Source organism: Nuphar pumila, chromosome 8 (assembly GCF_984573655.1).
Source record: "Nuphar pumila chromosome 8, dmNupPumi1.hap1.1, whole genome shotgun sequence".
Classification (NCBI taxonomy): domain Eukaryota; kingdom Viridiplantae; phylum Streptophyta; class Magnoliopsida; order Nymphaeales; family Nymphaeaceae; genus Nuphar; species Nuphar pumila.
Genome location: NC_143256.1, coordinates 12,802,044 through 12,821,236, shown reverse-complemented (window position 1 = coordinate 12,821,236; position 19,193 = coordinate 12,802,044).

The window sequence follows — 19,193 nt, the reverse complement described above, 5'->3', positions numbered from 1 at the left end:
ATCCTATTCTTCGTTGGAAAGAAAATGAAGAAAAAGTTGTCCGGTTTTTGTTCACACAGCATCTCTCTCTCTCTCTCTCTCTCTTTCTCTCTCTCTCTCTCTCTTTCTCTCTCTCATATAGTAGTACCTAATCCGACAGAACCCATTAAATCAGAGTGTTGTTTCATGAAACTGTAAAGTCATAGATGGTTTTCATTTATAGGTAGTGTTTAGATGTATTTGTAAATAGTTTTGTTAAGGTGATAATCAAATTCCTAAACCATAAAGGGCCATAGTTTTGTCCACAAGATTCAATTGTTTGATAACAATATCATTAAATGTTAGAATCACAGCTTGATTCACAAGCTTACCTAGTGGAAAATTTTTAGTTCTTCATAACTAGATAATACATAGATGTAATCATGTCAATGAATCACGGAATGAACCTATAAATATGTAGTAAAACACAATAACCCGACTTTAGCTCCTCTCTTCAGGCACATTGTTAGAGGCTTTCACTGGTTCAAATCCCAAATCAAAGTATTTAATTTGGGACATCCTCCTGCATATACTCTTGCTACGTATGCCACTTGTCATAAGTATACTGTATCTCTCTCCATCTTTTGAATCTAAAAATGTGCAAAGTTCCAATGTCCCATGGTTTTAAATCAACTGTAGGTAAAATTGGTTGGTAAGAGCTTGAATGTAGTGCTAAATAGCGAGTATATAAAATAAACTGAAAAAGCAGAAATTATTCATTCTATATTTTCCTAATCTTGAATATACTGAAAAATAGGAAGTCGTATCTCCTCCTCTCTCTCCTTGTTTCACATTCAATTTATCAGTTTCCATTCTCCTTCTCTCTTGTTTTGATTATTTTGAAGCTTCCAAGCTGTTGTTCAACTTGTTTTCAAGCTCTGTACTTGTCAATTAGGAAGTCCAAGTTAAAGCAACTCTCTCTCTCTCTCATATTTACCAGTTTCTTATCAAAAAAAGAAACCTCTACAAAATATGAGTTCTGACCCAAATAATGAATTGTCAGATTTGCTAGTTCTATATTGTAATGAATCAGAATAATAAAAAGAAGCTAACCTTCATGGTGTTTTTCTTTTTTTTTAAATTAATCTGAGGATATGAACCCTCTTCTTTTCTGCTAAATTTGTAAAGGACAAGTAGTATATTGAAATTTGGACCCGGTTTGACCATGTCCTTGGTCATTTTTGTTTGCTGTTGATCATTCAGCCATTTTTGTGGCCGTCCATATCATTCAACCACAAAAAATCACAAACTTTAATTTTTGTACTTTTGTCCAATGTTGTATCATATTGTTACCCTTGATGAATTGTACAAAATACAACCATAAAATCACATATGAAGCATTTATATCCCTATGAGTTACATAAGACTTGCAATTAAGAACATGCTACAAAACTCATACTTTCATATTGCATAAACAAAAATAAAATATTATATAAAACCTCAATAATCATAATCTTCATCATCTTCTTTTTCTTCTCAAACTAATAATAAACCATGCAACTGGTAACTGACAATGTAAATAAAAAGCAACTACATAATTTAAATTTTAAACACAATTAAAGCTTTAACTAATAATATCAAATTCACATTAAGTCATACTAAAATATCATAAGTCATAACTCAACTACTAAGAGTTCATGGTAACTAATTAACTAACCTTTTACAGGCCAATCTTCATATCTAAAGTTTTAAACTATAAAGATCCTAAAACTAAGCTATCTTCTAGAGCCTATTTGCCAAACATTAAGACAATAATTCCTCAATATTGCATTTAACTGCAGCATGATGATCTCTTTATCTTTGGCCATTTTTTGGCAAAGTGAGTTATCATCATCATTTTTGCAAAAATTCTTTTTCTTTTAGTTTAACAATAACATCAGCATAAAAAGTGGCAGGCATAGATGGATAATCACATGGATGTATATTTTAACGGAGACCTTCAATATGTTGCTTAAATATATACAGTCCACATCTAATAATAACACCACAAAACAGATATCTGATGACCTTGGTCGTGGTACATCATTCATGCTTCTATAATATTGCCATGCATGATCATCTCTATAAGATGATCGTGAAGACGACATTGAAAGATCTAAAATAAAATATAATCAATTAACCACCAAATAAAAATATAGGTATATAAATATTCGACAAATCACACCAGCCACATCTTTATAAAAAAAACTCAATAAGAAGCAAAAAATAATTTTTTTCCTTATCTGAAAAATGGGTGAAAATGCATTTTTACTTGAGAAAATTGCAAAATCCCTCTCCTTTGCGCACAGATAGACTCCCAAATCACTCTCATAGCTCATAGGGTGAGTGGGTTCTTCTCTAATGACCTTTACACAAATGAGGGAGTCGGCCTTCAAGAGGTATTTAAAACCTAAAAGTAAAAAAAAAATACCTTTTGGCTTTTTTAAAGCGCGCCGTATGTTACACCCAATAAAGATATGATACATACTCGTATCGCATTATGAATGTGTATCATATCAATTTTTCCCAAGAATACGATATGTACCTACAACACTGCTTTGTTTGCTAAAAAAATACCAAAATTTCTAATTTCATCAAGTTCATTCTTAACGAGTGTTGTAGACATGTATTATCAATCTAAATTTTTTTGACAAAAGGTATGAAATAAGTGATAACATGGGATCAAATGTTCAAAAGAGAAAAGTGATGTTTTAGAAGGAATGTATATCAATTTCCCGAGTTGCATAACTTTTTAAAAACTAAAAGATATAAGAAGAAAGAAAGCGATATATCACATAAAAAGGTTTTTCAAATACAATATTGTGTTCCCTAAAAAACCATACTAACAAATACAATAAAAAAAGAAGCAAAAATAACAACAAAAGACGACCTCAAGGTAGGGATGTACATGAGCCGAGCTTGGCATGTATAAACTCAGCTCTCCCAAGCAAATATGTGTACAAACTTGGTTCGAGCTTGAACCATTGGTGTTCAAGTTTGACTCGTGCTGAGCTTGGGCCGAGCTCGGCTAAGTTCGTTAAGCTCATCTTAAGTGCAATGAATGGAGCTGAGATGGACTCTGTCCAGGCTCAACACACACACACACACACAGAGAGAGAGAGAGAGAGAGAGAGAGAGAGAGAGAGAGAGAGAGAGAGAGAGAGAGAGAGTTGTTTGGATTGCAATCACTTAATATCTTGTTTAGATAGTTAAAGGGGTACGAATTAGTGGAAGACTGAATCTTGTTTGGATTGCAATCACTTGAGATATTAAATGAAGTCACATATAGCAAAAAACAAAAAAGAACAAGAGGAAAAAGAAGAGGTGTTCTAAAAAATGAAAACAGTGAAAGAAAAAAAATTAGAGAAGCCAGCGAAAGAAAAACGCGATGATCCTTCCTCACCACCGTAAGCCTACTTGTCACTCGCTTGCCAATCACAGAAGCCAGTAATCAAAAAGCAAAAGAGATTGGAGGGAGAAGACTTGCAATCACAAGAAGCAATCATAATGAGGGTGAACAAAAGAAAGCTCAACATATTTGATTCATTCACAATTTTGTCAGCAGACTATTATAGTTTAAGTATACGGGTTTCCCTTTCAGAGTATTGATTCACCTGAACCGGACAACTTACATTAGACTCAACAAAAGCAAAACAGACTCTAGATGCAACTTTACAATGTAAGGCACAAGAGAACACCATTAGTGATGAACTTAAATGGAGTTTGGGCAATGAACAACAAACGTGTTTTTGTTTAGACCCTTGGCTCTTCCCAACGACCTTGATAAATCTCCTGGACATGAAGTCTCTAATCAGATTCCTTCTCTCCTTAAGGATGGCAGATGTGATCTCTAATGACCAAGGTGTGGCCATTGATGTTCCATTGCATGTTCACTAAGTTCTTGCTAGTGCTGGTATTCTAGCTCCTTCAATAACGTTTCAAGAGGTTGAGCAAGATAAGATATCCCTTTGGAATGATGCTACATTCTTCACCAACATAGATTGGAAGGTGAGTTGTTTTCCTTATTCAAAGTACCAACTGGGACTGATCTGATGCAAACATCATGACCTAAGGTGTAGCATCACTCTTTAACTGACGTTGGCAGGTCGTCTCCTGTGCCAAGACCGGTTACAACAGCTTGGGTTTTCCTTAGCTAACCGATGTTATTTATGCGATACAAGAGAGGAATTAATAGATCTGCTCTTCATGTACTATCCGATAGTAAAGAAGGTACGATACTAGGTATGTCACCTGTTTGGACAAAGAACTATTACCAACAGTCTACTACATTGTGCCTTTCAAAGATGGAGGCATTGGCGACTATCACCAAAACCTGTTAAACATTCATGGTTGATAGCTTTTCAAGTAATCATTCAGAAAATTTGGGGCACTCACAATCAGATCTTATTAGAAAGGAGTTTCACTTTTCAATAGATCCGAATGTTGTGTTTCTTGGCTATTCAAGAGCACATAATGCACATATGTGCACATGTGGATCGTCCAACTCTACTGAGGTGGCACAATGTGTAGGGATTCACTATGCACGCTCAACTCTATGGAGGTGGCACAATGTGTAGGGATTCACTATGCACAGATGCAGAGTTTAAACGGGGTGAAGATATCATTGTTATGTGCAAAATTGTCAAGGAGTTCGAACTCTCAACTATTTCAGAAGACCAAATGACCAAATGCCTTCATAATTGTAACCATGAATGCTTGTATGATTTCTGTATTTTCTCACACACTTGAATCATACCCTTTTCACTTGCATTTATAGTTGTGAAGAGTTCTAGTTTTGGGGACACACCCCTGGACAAATCCCTTCACCACCTCAAGAGACACATCTCTTGAATTTGAACCATGTAACTGTTGGAAAAGCCCTCCAATAGCCACCTTATGGCCACATGGCCTTACATCTCCATGTATATGCTTGTTCTCAACTAAAACCTTGCATACACACTTTTCGAGTAATCTTTACTCACCATGTATTTATACGCTTGTTCTCAACTGGAACCTTACATACACACTTTCTGAGTAAGTTTTATTCACTCATCACTTAGACATGTCTGAGTCTCATTTGACTCATATGTCTAGTAAAAATATCCTCATTGACTGTCTTGGTTAGCAGATCTGCTACCATGTGACTTGAAAAAATATAGTCCACTGCTATTTCATTTTTCATAAGTATATCATGAATATATTGATATTTAACTTCAATATGCTTACTTTTAAAGCTATCAGCTCATGTTTGTAAATGTCTTATAACAGCTTTATTGGCACAATAAAGTTGAACTTGATCTTTTGGAATGTTCAATTTTAACTCATTTAGGAAATGATTTATCCACACACCAAATGTGGCTGCCATGTCGTAAGCAATATACTTAGCTTTCTAGGTAATTTGTGCCACACACCTTTGTTTCTTGCATGACCATGCAATTGCTTCACCTCCTAACATAAATACATAACCAGAGGTGGACTTTGTTTCATCTCTATCACCAACAAAGTCAACATCTGAGTAGCCTACAAGATTTAAACTATCTGACTGATAACATAGCTTAAGTTCCTTAGTTCTCTTTAGATATCAAAAAATTTTCTTCACTGTTTCATAGTGAGAGAGCCCAAGATTACTTTGATATCTACTCACAGGACTTACAACAAAACTCAAATAAGGTCTAGTGCAAAGCATTGTATACATTAGGCTTCTAATTGCCTGAGCATAAGAAACATTCAACTTTTCTTATCCATCTTTTGGACAGTCATTCTTACTTAGCTTTTGGCCTTTTACTAAAGGAGTACCCTTTGCCTTGGTACTTTTCATTCTAAATTTCTTTAGAATATTGTCAAGATATTTTTCTTGACTTAGACATAGCAATCTTGATTTTCTATCTTTCTGAATCTTAATTCTAATGCTATATGAAGTTTCACCCATGTCCTTTATTTTAAATAAAGAACTTAACCATGATTTAGTCATATTTATCATGTCTATGTCATTTTCTGTAATTAATATATCATCAACATAGAGGGATAATATAGTAAACTTACTTTGACTATTCTTAGCATATACCTAGTGGTTCAGACTATTTGCCTCATCACTCAATTTGGTTATAGCATTATGAAAAGTCAAATACCACTGTTTTGGTGACTACTTAAGTCCATAAAAGGATTTATTTAACTTGTATACTTTATCTTCTTGACCTTCAATTTTAAAACCTTCTAGTTGTTGCATGAAAATTATTTCGTTTAATTCGTCATTTAAAGTCATTTTTACATCTATTTCATATAGGTCAAGATCAAAATAAGCTATCAATGCCAATATAATACTAATAGATGCTAGTTTAGCTACAAGAGAGTAAGTTTCTTCATAATCAATCACTTCACACTGAGTATAGCCTTTTGCTATTAATCTTGCGTTGAATCTATCAATATGTCCATCTACCTTGAGTTTTTTCTTGAGAATCTACTTGCTACCAATTACCCTACATCCATTAGGCAAAGTAGCTAGTTTTCAAACTTCATTCTTTTCTATGGGGTCCAACTCATCTTTCATTGCTTCCTTCCATAGTTTAGATTCATTAAAAGAAATTACATATTCAAAACTTAATTTATCAAGAGTTTCATCCAAATTCATGGAATTACATAATTCCTCACTGAATAATGTATGATAATCATTCAAATAGGATGGAGGAAATTCTGTTCTTTTTTGTCCGATTACTAGTTGTGAATTTTATTCATTATTTACAACTGGATCGTTATGCTTTAACTCTTGAATAGGTATCCCATAATCATTTATGATATCCGGAAAGACATCACATCTTCAAGATAAAAAATGCTTTCTTGAGTTTTCAAGAATTTTACCTCTCTACTCTCTATAAATTCTTTTTTAGGATTATATAGTCGATATCCCTTTGATCCCTTTGGGTATCCTATGAATATGCATTTGATAGTTTTGTTATATAACTTATCTATCATTTGACTAGGAATCAACACATGAGCAGGTGACCCCCACTTTTGCAAATGACTCAAGTTTGGCTTCCTATCAGTGCATAATTCATGGGGAGTAAGCTTTACAATCTTAGAATGAACCTTATTCAGGATATATATAGCAATGCAAATTGCTTCTCTCCAGAATTTCTTGGGAAGATTTGCATGTGCCAACATGGATCATATCATATCTATTAAGGTTTTATTCCTTCGTTCTGCTACACCATTCTATTATGGTGTATGAGGCATAGTTGTGTAAGGAGTTATATTATTATCAATGCAGAAAGCCTTAAACTCATCAAGTTATATTCACCTCCTCTATCAGATCTAATAATTTAGATTTTTCTTTCTAGTAATCCTTTAACTTCATGTTTATATGCCTTAAACTTTTTTAGCATTTCAGATTTCTTAGAAATTAGGTATATGTATTCATCCATTGAGTAATCATCTATAAATGTGATGAAATATGATTTCCTTTTATGTGTTTCTACAGTTAAATATCCATAAATATTTGTGTGTGTACCAAAACTAGCAAGTCACATGACCTACCTCCCATAGGAAAAGATCTTCTAGTTATTTTACCTGATATACATGGTTTGCATTTTTCAAATTCTACATTTTTAAGAGAATGTAATAATCTCATGTGAATTATTCTTTTCATTTTATTGACATTTACACGCCCTAACCTTAAATGTCATAAATATGCATCGACATTAAATACACAATCAATATATCTAGAAATATTTATTATATTACTTGTAGAAAGAGTTATATTAACACAAAAAAGACTATGGTCAGCATCATAGTAACCCATGAGCTTCACTTTTCCATTTTTTTCAATAGTGACCTTGTCACCGCAAAAGTGAATTTCGAAACCTTTTTTAGCAAAATCTCTCACTGCTAAAAGATTCTTTCTCATGGAAGGTATATAAAGTACATTTGTTAGTAGGAGACTAGTCCCTTCTACTTGAAGCTTATAGGTCTCTATCCTGACCACATCAATATAGGTATTATTTTCTATATATGCATTATGATTTCCAAGCTTCAATTCCTTCATTAAGTCCTTCATTTGTCTTAGACACATCGCGCCACCCATGAATCAATCCATCACCCTAAAAGATCACTATTTGCGATCAATGATTTAGACATAGTGCATACTAATTCTTGTTCTCTATTTACTTGCTTTCTTGGATTCTCTTTCTTGGTTTTATTTGGGCAAATATTCTTGAAATGCTTAATTTTTTCACAAGAGAAATATGCTCCCATGGTTGCAGTCTTAGAGTTTTTGGTCTGTACTTGATGCTTCTTATTGAATTTATTCTTCTTAAATTTCTTGAAAAATATGCCTTTAGGCTTGAACTTATGAGAGGTTACCGAGAATGATTCTTGGGTATTCATAACTTCTCCCTTCCTATCTTTTGACATGTATTTTTGCTCAAGAGCTAATTGCAGAAGGAACTCAGTTAGAGTAAAACTTTTTTGGTTTAATCTCATAGCAATCGACACAATTTTCTATGTTGGTGGAAGGCTGTTTAATATGGTAGAGATTTGCATGCGCTTAGGAATATCATTTCCTGCTATGGCTATGTCTTTAGCCATTACCAACATTCAATTCACATGACCGACCATGTTATTTGACTTTTTTATCCTACAAGAGTTGTACTATTTCAGAAGAAGTTGAATATGGGTCTCTGAAGTCATATCGTACATCTTTCTGACTTTATCCATCATTCCCTTTGCAGTATCAAAGTCTTCAAACACTCGGATGTGGTCATCTTGCATAAATGTTAGAAGAGTTGCTCGAGTAAGTTGATCGTCTTCAATAAACTTGCTATGAATTTTCTTCTCTTCTTCAATCGACTTATTAGTTAGTGAAGATTGTATATTGTTTAATACATATAGGGTCTTGTCATGTGTCAATAGATATTTCATTTTTCTTCTCTACATTCTAAATTTCATCTCATTTAGTTTTTCGAGTTTGGATAACTCAATCATAGCAATTCGATTTGCCATATTCCTAATTATAAATAAATATTAAAATTAATAAAGTTTTCAACTAATATTTATAAATGTAACTAGTTTTGATCATTCTAAACTAGTTGAGCATGCAATAAGATGTTTAAGTATGCAAGAAACTCATAAAAATTACTAAATTTATGCACTATTTGACAAAAATAAGTAACAGGTGATTTTATGAAACTTAGAACCACTTTTCTGCAATTTTAGAAAGTAATTTGAGAGGTTATGTGTAAACAAAAATCACATAAACCTATTTCTGTAACTTTCTGCGTTAATCAGAAAGTTTGGACACTTTTCTTCAATATCAGAAAAGTTCAGAGACCTTGTTTTGCAAAAAACTCAATAAAATAGGACACTTTTTGAAAATTTTGAGTTAATTAGAAAATATAAACATTTTTTCTATAATTTCAGAAAGTCAGGACCATTTCTGAGCAAAAAAAAAAACAAAAGTCCTCAAAAAAAATTTCGAGTTAAACAAAAAAGAAAGAAGCCACTTTTCTATAATTTCAAAAAAATCGGTATGCTTTCAACCCTTTTTTTTTTTAATTTTCAGAAAATTCCAGATTTAAACTGATTTATTTTTTAAATGTAAAAGGGTTATACGATAAAATGAATGGGGGAAAACTTGATTAGGGTTCCCTTATTTCGTTTTATTTTGTTTTGAGGAAAAAGGGAAACCGTCACTAGAGCAGCACCGATTTTCTGACATGAGCCCTTCTGACGACCTCCTCCAGCTTGTCTGGTGACACCCACACCTTCTTCCTCCTTTTTTTTTGTCTGTTGTTGTAGATGAAATGCGGTGTCAATCAGGCAGCAACTCACCGCGCCTACCTCCTCTGACGTCCTCCGGCCTGTCCGACAATGCCTAGGTACGCAAAAACTTTTCCCCTTTCCTTTTTTTTTGTTTTCGTCTATCACTACAGACGAAACACCGTCGGTCAAGTAGCAGCTCAACGTGCCTGAGTCGAGTCGACTGGTGGTTGGTCAGGAAACAACTCACCGCGCTCGAGTCGGGTTGACCGGTGGTTGGTCAGGCGGCAACTCACTGCGCCCGAGTTGGATCGACCGGTGGTTGCCGCACACACATCCGACAGTGAGGGGTTTTGCGGGTGAGATTTTTTTTTATTGTTTCAATGGGTTCAGTTGATGACCCTTTAGGTGTTTTCTTTTCAGTTTGAGCCCCTCAGAAAAGAGAGAGAGGAAAGAGGGAGCCGAACCCTCTTTCTCTCAAAAAGATTTTTTTTTCTTTTTTCTTTGGCACTGTGACCACCAAAAATCAGATGGTTCGATGCACAGAGGGAGAGCGTCAGTACGACCGGGCCACCACCGGTGTTTGATCACCATCGGTGGTGGTTTTCGTTCTCTCTACTAAAAAAAAATCAGATGGTTTGATGCACAGAGGGAGAGGGTCAGTACGACCGGGTCACCACCGGTGTCTGATCACCATCGGTGGTGGTTTTCGTTCTCTCTACTAAAAAAAAAAACTGAAGAGGGTTGGACCCTCTTCCTGCTTTTTTTTATTTTTTTATTTTACGCAAATCGAGAATGCTTGGTTTGCCAATTTCTCTAAATTAGAAAATAAGCATAGTCCTCTTGTTTTTTATTTTTTCTTTATACACTTTTTCTGGCAATGAGTCATTGTCGTTACCGGCATTCGATTTATGCATCAACACACCCGCACGCATAGGCTGCTTTCGATGGTACTGTTAGAGATTTTTTCAAACCCGCTTTGATACCATTGTAAGGATTTACTATGCATGGATGCAGAATTTTAATGGGGTGAAGATATCACTGTTATGCTCAAAATCACCAAAGAGTCTGAAATCTCAACTCATTCACAAGACCGAATACCTTTATAACTATAACTGTGAATGCTGGTATGATTTCTGTATTTTCTCATACAATTGAATCATACCCTTTTCACTTGCATTTATAGTTGTGAAAAGTTCTAGTTTGGGGACACACCCCTGGGAAAAATCCCTTCATCCCCTCATGAGACACATCTCTTGAATTTGAACAGTATAACTGTTGGAAAAACCCTCCAATAGTCACCTTATGGCTACATGGCGTTACATAATGTTGGTCAGTGGGATCCACCACCTTCACAATAGATAAAAGTGGACATCTAAAACATCGAGAAGAGATCAAGTGATCCTCATCAATAGATGTTTGGAGGGAAGAGGCATTAATAATGGTCATATGTTGCATCTGGTTCATCAGTTATGGTCATTTGGTAGAAGCATAGTTCGGTTTGTTCTGAAATAGTTCAATGTTCTTGCGAGATCTCTCATTACTTTGGCCACCATGGAGGTCGACAAATAAAAACTAAAATAAAAGTGATGAATATTAAATTTCACATTTTTTTAGTCTAAGAATTAAATCTTTAACAAAATCTAAAAATGATGACTACCAATTTAGAAAAAGCACATGGAAGTGAGTGGGAAGAGTGAAAGAAAACACATAAAAAAACAAGAAAAGTTGAGTAAGAGAATATATAAGAGGAATAGATGAAGCGTGTGGAAAGCATAAAAAAAGTGTGAGAGAATCAAGATTCTCATCAAGTTTCAAAAGCAAGGAGTATCGCGCTTTCGAAACAAGTTTTTGAGAAGCGATCTTCCTACCTATCTAAGAAGTTTCTGGTAACTCTGATCAAGACTCATCACCTCCATTCATATTCAACCTTTCCACCCTCTTTCCACCATCGATGAGGGCATCAATTCTCATTTGATAGGCATCTATTCTAGAACATGTAGTGGAGCTCCTTGAACCAATTGTAATATGCAAAGAGCTCTTCAAAGCATAGGCACGGATTGAAGGTTGTTCTTTGTCCTTGGTTTGCCATGGATCACCAACCACCCAAACTTTACAAACCTTGGCAGCAAATCAACCCCCAAAGACTCCTCAGGGAGACATAATAGATCATGCATCTTGCACCCTATAACATGATGTCACTGTGAAGGACCCATCTTTTTCATGCTCACACTAACCGAGCTTGGGCTGTTCAAACTTGGTGCTTGGGTTGTTCATACTTGGCTAGTTTCAAAATCACTTTGTCCAAGCTTGGAGCTGAGCTTGTAAGGCGTTGTCTGAACTCGGTTCGATTTTGAGCTCGAGCCAAGCTTAAACAAGATTTATTAAAAAAAAGTTTTGCAAAGGAGGAATTTGATCCCCCAACCTCTTTAACATTAACAAAGGGACCTACCATTAAGCAAAACCATATGTTATGAAATTATTACCGGTTTAGCACCAAATGGGTTTAGCATAGACCCATTTGACTATATATATATATATATATATATATATAGAGAGAGAGAGAGAGAGAGAGAGAGAGAGAGAGAGAAAGAGAGAGAGAGAGAGAGAGAGAGAGAGAGAGAGAGAATTGGTACTATTTTTTCCTTAAATTTTAAAGGTATTGAATATAGTTTTGGATCTGATGATCAATCGCTGGAATGGATTGAAGGTTGTTTCTTTTTTTTGTTGTACCTTCTCGAAAAGCACCTACTCCTCAATTATGGCCATTCGATCTATTGAGATCCAATGGTTTTGGTGACGATTAATATGAATGCAAGTCTACTTATTAATGAAACAAAAAAAGGCAAAGAGGACATTTGTTATGCAGTGATGCCACTGCCACTAACCGCCACCCATCTCAACATTTCTCGAGATGAAGACCACGTCCATCTCGAGAAATGTCAAGATGGGTGGCTGTGTGGGTGATGCATGATGCAACAAGTCCTACCTCAAAACCGGTTTCATAATTGATCTTATCTTAGGGTGTGACCTTAAGCTACTCATATATGTCTTTGAGTCTTAAATAACACAATAAAGTTTTACTAAAATAAGAAAATGAATATCTATATATAATTCAAACAACTCCATCTAATTATTCATCTTTCATTAAAATCTTCAATACAAGAAAAAATGTAATTATGAATTGATTAATCATGTCTTTTAAAAAATCAAATTAGTATCTCTACCAAGGTTTTTATACTTGACTTCCTTGTGGAAATATCTTGTGAACGTCTCTTTAAATTCTCCCTATTTTTGTTAAAACATTTACACTGAAAAACAATAGTATCATTTAATGAGCTCCATACTTAGTGAGCAACTAATTATAGTCTTAATAATTAGATTTTTAAAGTTTAAAAAAAAAGACATTTGAAAAGAAAGTTTTTGAATATAGCCTAATTGGGACAAGGGAAACGAAGTCAAATTTAACACTAAATGACAACAAATGCTTACACACAAACAAGGCCCAAACGGAAAATGCTATATGCTGATTTTGGGACGTTAGTTCGGACACCCAAAAGACTTGAAAATGTTCACCAAACCCATGCAATCATGATAATAAATTAATCTAAAAGCTCCATAGAAAAATCAGATTTAAATAAAGAACTTGGGCTCATTGAGGCGTTTCACAGAACTCTTGGTGAGCGCCTCAAAAACAGAATTTTGACAAGGCCTTTTCTATTTGTTTTAACATGAAAAATTCATAAAAATACAGAATTTTGACAAGGCCTTTTCTATTTGTTTTAACATGAAAAATTCATAAAAATACATATAGAACAATTCCAAATAGATATATGATCCCTATCGTTCGTGTGTGTCCTAACCTGCAGTAGGGTCCTCGTGCTCCCAAGGGCCCATGTCATTGGTGATCTTTTGTATGGCACATGAGCTGCGTAGGTAGCCTTGAAATGTAATTCCTCTCGGTTAGTCGGCTAAATCCATTGCAGACAACTTAAATACAAGATAGAGTATTGTAAGTGGCAGAGTGGCCTTGCTATCACAATCCACTGAGATTCAACCTCTTGTCGCATCAAGTCACCCCTCTCCTATTTTTTCACCGCACAAAACAAACTTTTCTCTAGTGTTAAGGGAGGCCCCTTTAGTTGGGGCATAAGAGCTGCTAAAGTCCCCTCAATGCCAAGGAAGGTTTTTGAGCACTTAACAACTGCCTTTAATTGGGGCATAACAGCTGCTAAAGTCCCCTCAATGCTAAGGGAGGTTCTGGGGTAACATGGTCTGGCCCACTTGGTGTCAATTGGAACACTTTATATTTCTGTATAGTAGTACGACATCCCATGTTACAAGTTGCAATGTGAAGTTTGTGACACATGTTGCAAGGTTGCAACACTTGCTCGTGCCTTGTGTTGGCAGGCAAGGTCTAGGTTTGCGCACCTAGGATACTTGTGATGCACATCCTACTACGCGCATGCAGCCGGCACCTGCATGCACACACGCCAACAGCCAGCCAATGAGGAAGAAGCCAGCACATGCGCATCACGCGGTTCAGCATGTGCACAGGGAGCACATGTGCACCACATATGTGACAGCCAGCTTGAAGAGTTCCAAGGTGGGCACGGTCTCAGCTCAGTGCAAAAAGGTCATCTCCATGGCGTTTTGAAGTATAGGCCACCCATTTCTAAAATTGCACCTAAGCATGTAAGCACCATAAATAGTGCAGCTCATTTGTAAATCCTGATTATGAGAAATCTTGAATGAAATTGAGAATTCGTTTTCAGCTCTAGACTTAGAGATAGATTTTAGAGTTAGTTCTCCTTAGAGGATCCAGTTAGTTAGGCAATTGTTAGCTTAGAGAACCCCATCCACTTCTTAAGCATCTTCTTCCATCGGTCTTCCATAGGACTCCAGCTGCTGCAACTATGGCATCCTATGGGTACCGTGTGCTGCTGATTGTAGATCTGAAGTGTTTGCACCTGATCACAACTGCTTCGACGCATCTAAGAGCTTCCGAGCTCTTGATCCTCATAAACTTCATGATCAGATGAGTGCAATTATTTGTGAATGTTGATATTTTTCCAATATGCTCTTTAACAGAAGAATTCTGCATAATTTAGTGTAGATTACATTTGAAGCATCTTCATTAGTCTGGAAGTAGTCTATTCCAAGAACCGGCTTCAAACGGCAGATCGCACAGCTCTTTGGCAGCTAATGTGAGGTAGCGCGCAAAAAAAAAAAATCGTGTCAAAAAACCTTTACTGGTGCACTAAAAGTCTGAGACCTTTGTTGGCGTTTTTAGTGTGCAACAAGAGACACAACAACAACAACAACAACAACTACGCCTTCATCCCAAAACAATTGGGGTCGGCGATATGAACCAACAAAGAAAATCATTCTGGGTCTTCCACATGAATCCTTCTCCTCCATTCATTTCTATCCAATGCCATGTCCTCGGTGAGGTTCAAAGCATTCATATCCTTTCCTATCACCTCCATCCATGTCTTCCTAGGCCTACCCCGACCTCTTTTAACTAATATATTTTCCCATTTCTCCATCCTTCTAACTGGAGCATCATTAGGACTTCGTCGAATATGTCCAAACCACCATAAACGATTCTCTCTCATCTTATTTTCAATGGGTGCAACGCCTACCTTCTTACGTATCTCCTCGTTCCGAATCTTATCTTTTATTGTATTTCCACACATCCATCTCAACATACGCATCTCAGCTACACTCATTTTTTGAATATGACGTCTCTTGGCAGCCCAATATTCTGTCTCATATAGTGTGCAACAAGAGACCTTTTTCAAAAAATGCATTCAGCTTTTAGTGGCACTAAAAGTGTCAGTAAAGGCCCACACTTTTGGCAGGACCTTTAGTGGTGCAAAAGGTCTCTATGCTCAAAAATTGCATTTTTTGATGCAATTTTTGTGGCTTTTGCACGCTGACCGTCCATCAACGGGCTATGAACCGTCAGTGGACTTTAGCTCCTACTTAATGCCAATGTGGTTTAGCAGGGACCCATATATATAGGCACGATGACAATATCTTTGAAATTTAGAAATGACATTTGACCAATTAAAACTTCCACGTAATTTTCAAAAAGTTTCTAAAAACAATTATTTTGACGGACCAATGCCGAGCACAAGTTTATAAAGTAATTTGTTCAGACTGTGTTATCCATCACCAACGCATTTCAGAAAAGATTGATAGGTGCCATTTATTCTGCCTGAAAAAGCAGAGTTTCCTACAAGGGCTTCACGGTGTCGGGGGGTAACTCTTGCAGCAAATAAGGCATATGGGAGCGCCTCGAAAGTGATCGCAAGCACAGCAGTCGTCCCCTCTGCACTCTGGGTACCCGCTGCCGCAGGGTTCTCTTTTGTTACCTTCACAAAGAACACGCAAAATATATCACACACCAACGTCGCAGATGAGGAAGAAAGGGCCACTTCTTATTTGCTCGTGAGTGTATCTTGATGCATGCAAGCCACCGTTAGCAGGATCACATGGCTATAAGGGGACGGACAAGATTATCCAAGGCTTCCTGGACATCCTGTGTTGGAATCCCGATGCGGGCAACCATGGCTTCAGTTCTGAAGCTATGGAGAGACACTCTAGGATTTGGAAATCCAATGAATGGCTAGATGGTTCTGCTGGATGTCCCGTGTTCGAGAATTTAGGATTTGACACCGAAGGATCTTTATAAGAAACTGGTCAATGCCGATGACCTCACAATTTTAAAATAAAAAATGAAAAGAATGGTGGCTCTCCCATTACAGGAAGAAAAAAAAAAAGAGCTTACAAGACTTACCACTGATAGCAGTGAGATCAACACCCACGCTCGAAAGAAGGCGTTCGTGGTCACGGGCTGTTGCAGGTGAAGGTACTGCAATCACGAGAACAAGGAGCAGACAAAGGACTCCTAGAAGCTTCATGGCTGCTGCTGCTTGTGGTGATGGATGGAGATGGCATGCCTTTTTTATAGAGTTTGTGGTGCTCTAAATATGGGCTGTAGAAATCATATGTTGCCCAGTACAGGGGCCAGGTTGATTCTGGTGTATTCATCCAGCTGCACGAGATAAGAATGCAATTAATATTGTCTAGGAACATTGTCTATTACAATAGATTATCTTGAATTGTATACGTATCAAGTGGACAGGAAGATTGTCTAGGAACAATGACATATTGGATATTTGGGTTTGGGTTCAACCTATAGTTTGATTCGATTTAAGAAATTAGTGAGATTTAAAGAGGGGGGGGGGGTGATGTTGTGAATGTGAAGGGGTTCACATTCTCTAACCCCCCCACTATAAATAAGAGGCAAGGCTGCATGATGAGTTGTAGCTTGGAGCTTGTGTGTGTGATGGTAATTCCTATTTGGGTTTAGGGTCCTGTTCATCATCGACTTGAAGGCTTGGGCTCATCGTAGGCCGAGGAGAACGCGAAGCGCCCACACATTGTTTCATCCATGACATTTACCGTCAATTTTTGCATTTCTGTTATGTTTTAAAGATACTCCAACATTGGGTTATGGGCTCACTTCTCATGCATTAAACTGCGTAAGTGGGTGCTTCGGGAGTGTTCAGACTACGTTAGTCGATGTGGGTGTATTTTTTTTCGCATCTTCGCTAGCGAACGGCGGGCTCAGGCCTGCTGACGCATTTCTGTGCCGTCGATTGTTGTAGACCGACAACAACGAGTCTCCATCATCGATGGCATTTTGCAGCCAATCGCCGATGGCCGACCATTGTAAGTTTCTGATGAATGCCATGTTTCACCTCGCTTTTCCATTAACGGCGTCAAGTTTGCTTTTTAATATAAAATAAAAAATTAAAAGTAAAGACTCCGAAAAACGGGACTTCTTCCGGGGTCCCTCTCTTATTCTCGTCTCTCCCTCTCTTCCCCTTCGTCTTCCTCTTTCCCCGGACAGCCCGAAGTGCTACGTCTCCGGCGACACAGAAGTCGTCGACGCCATCAAAGATGATATTTTCTCGATTCTTCGTAGGGGTGGCAATCAGGATGGGTTGGTGGGTCTACATACTTCAACCCGAACCCGACCTGTTATTAAACGGGTCGGCTGTGGCAAACACTAACTCGAACTGTTTATTAAACAGGTAACCCGACATGACCCGCCAACCCGCTTAATAAACTGGTTGGGTCGGGTAAACGGGTTGGCAGGTTAGCGGGTCAGGTTGGCGGGTCGGGTTTGCGGGTCGGCGGGTCGACCCGCCTGCCTAACCCGTTTATTAAACGAGTCAGTCGGGTTGGCGGGTTGGCATACCCCTAACACGAACCCGACTAGTTTAATAAACAGGTTAGGCGGGTCAACCCGTTTATTAAATGGGTTCGTTTTTGCCCAACCCGAACCCACCTAAGAGGCGGGTTGGCGGGTCGTGTTAGGTTTTGCCACCCCTAATCCTTCGGCGTGTGCTTCCTAAGGGCCGCTTAGGTGCAGTCGCGCCCACCCGACTGCGTCTGCGACAAGCGGTACGTCTCGAACCTGGTTTGGATGGTGGAGAAGCTGCAGGAGACGGCGTCTCGGTTGCAGATGAAGGTGCTCGAGTACAAGCTTGTCAAGGAATCAGCAAGCATCGTGCTGGTTCTCAAGAAGGAGATCGGCGAGGAGAGGATCGGAAGCCTTGAGTCGAAGAACGAGGGTTTGAGGGAGGAGATCGAGGTGCTGAGGCATTCGATCGTCGAGTTGGAGGAGAGGACGAAGACGGATGAGGGGAAGGCGGTAGAGAGGATGAGGAGGCGAGCGGAGGAGCTGGAGAAGGAGATGGAGAACCTATTATCTGTTTTTTACTTTCTTCAAACTTGGTCCGAGCTCTTGCTCGGTATGACGATTTCTGTGACGGGATTTCAACTTCGGGATGGATTAGTAAGGTTTTCCTTTTCCTTCCTTCGTATTTATGATGCATATGTGGGGAATTAAGTTTTCTCCTGTCTGTTTGGGTTTGGAAAATGTAGTTTTTTATTGGTGGTGGTGGTGCGTGTGTGTGTGTGTGTGGAGCTGTGTAGGATGAAAAGGAGTTGCAGCTCCTGATGGGGAGATGGTGATTTTGGTGCCTTCTCTTGGTGGTGCCCATGGAATGCAATTGGGAGTTGAGTTCAAGCTGATAGAGCACCCCATCGAGTCCCATGAAAACGACCAACCTGTAAAATGTCCCATGCCAGAGCATTCTATATTAAATGTGAGCAAAAACTTTCTATATATTGATCTGAATTTCTGATCTTTCCAATGCCACTTTCTGTTCCTTCTTGGTCCTCTGTGAATGCATTCCTTCTTTGTCTTCGTGTTATGTGTTTATGAGTTTGTGGTGGGGTGCCCTTCTCTTTTACCTCTTATAGTTTGGAATTTATATTTTGATTTAGCTGTTGGTGGAGAAGACTAAAGAGAACCCCAATAATGGAATAAACTGTGGAGGCGAGCGGAGGAGAGGGAAAAGGAG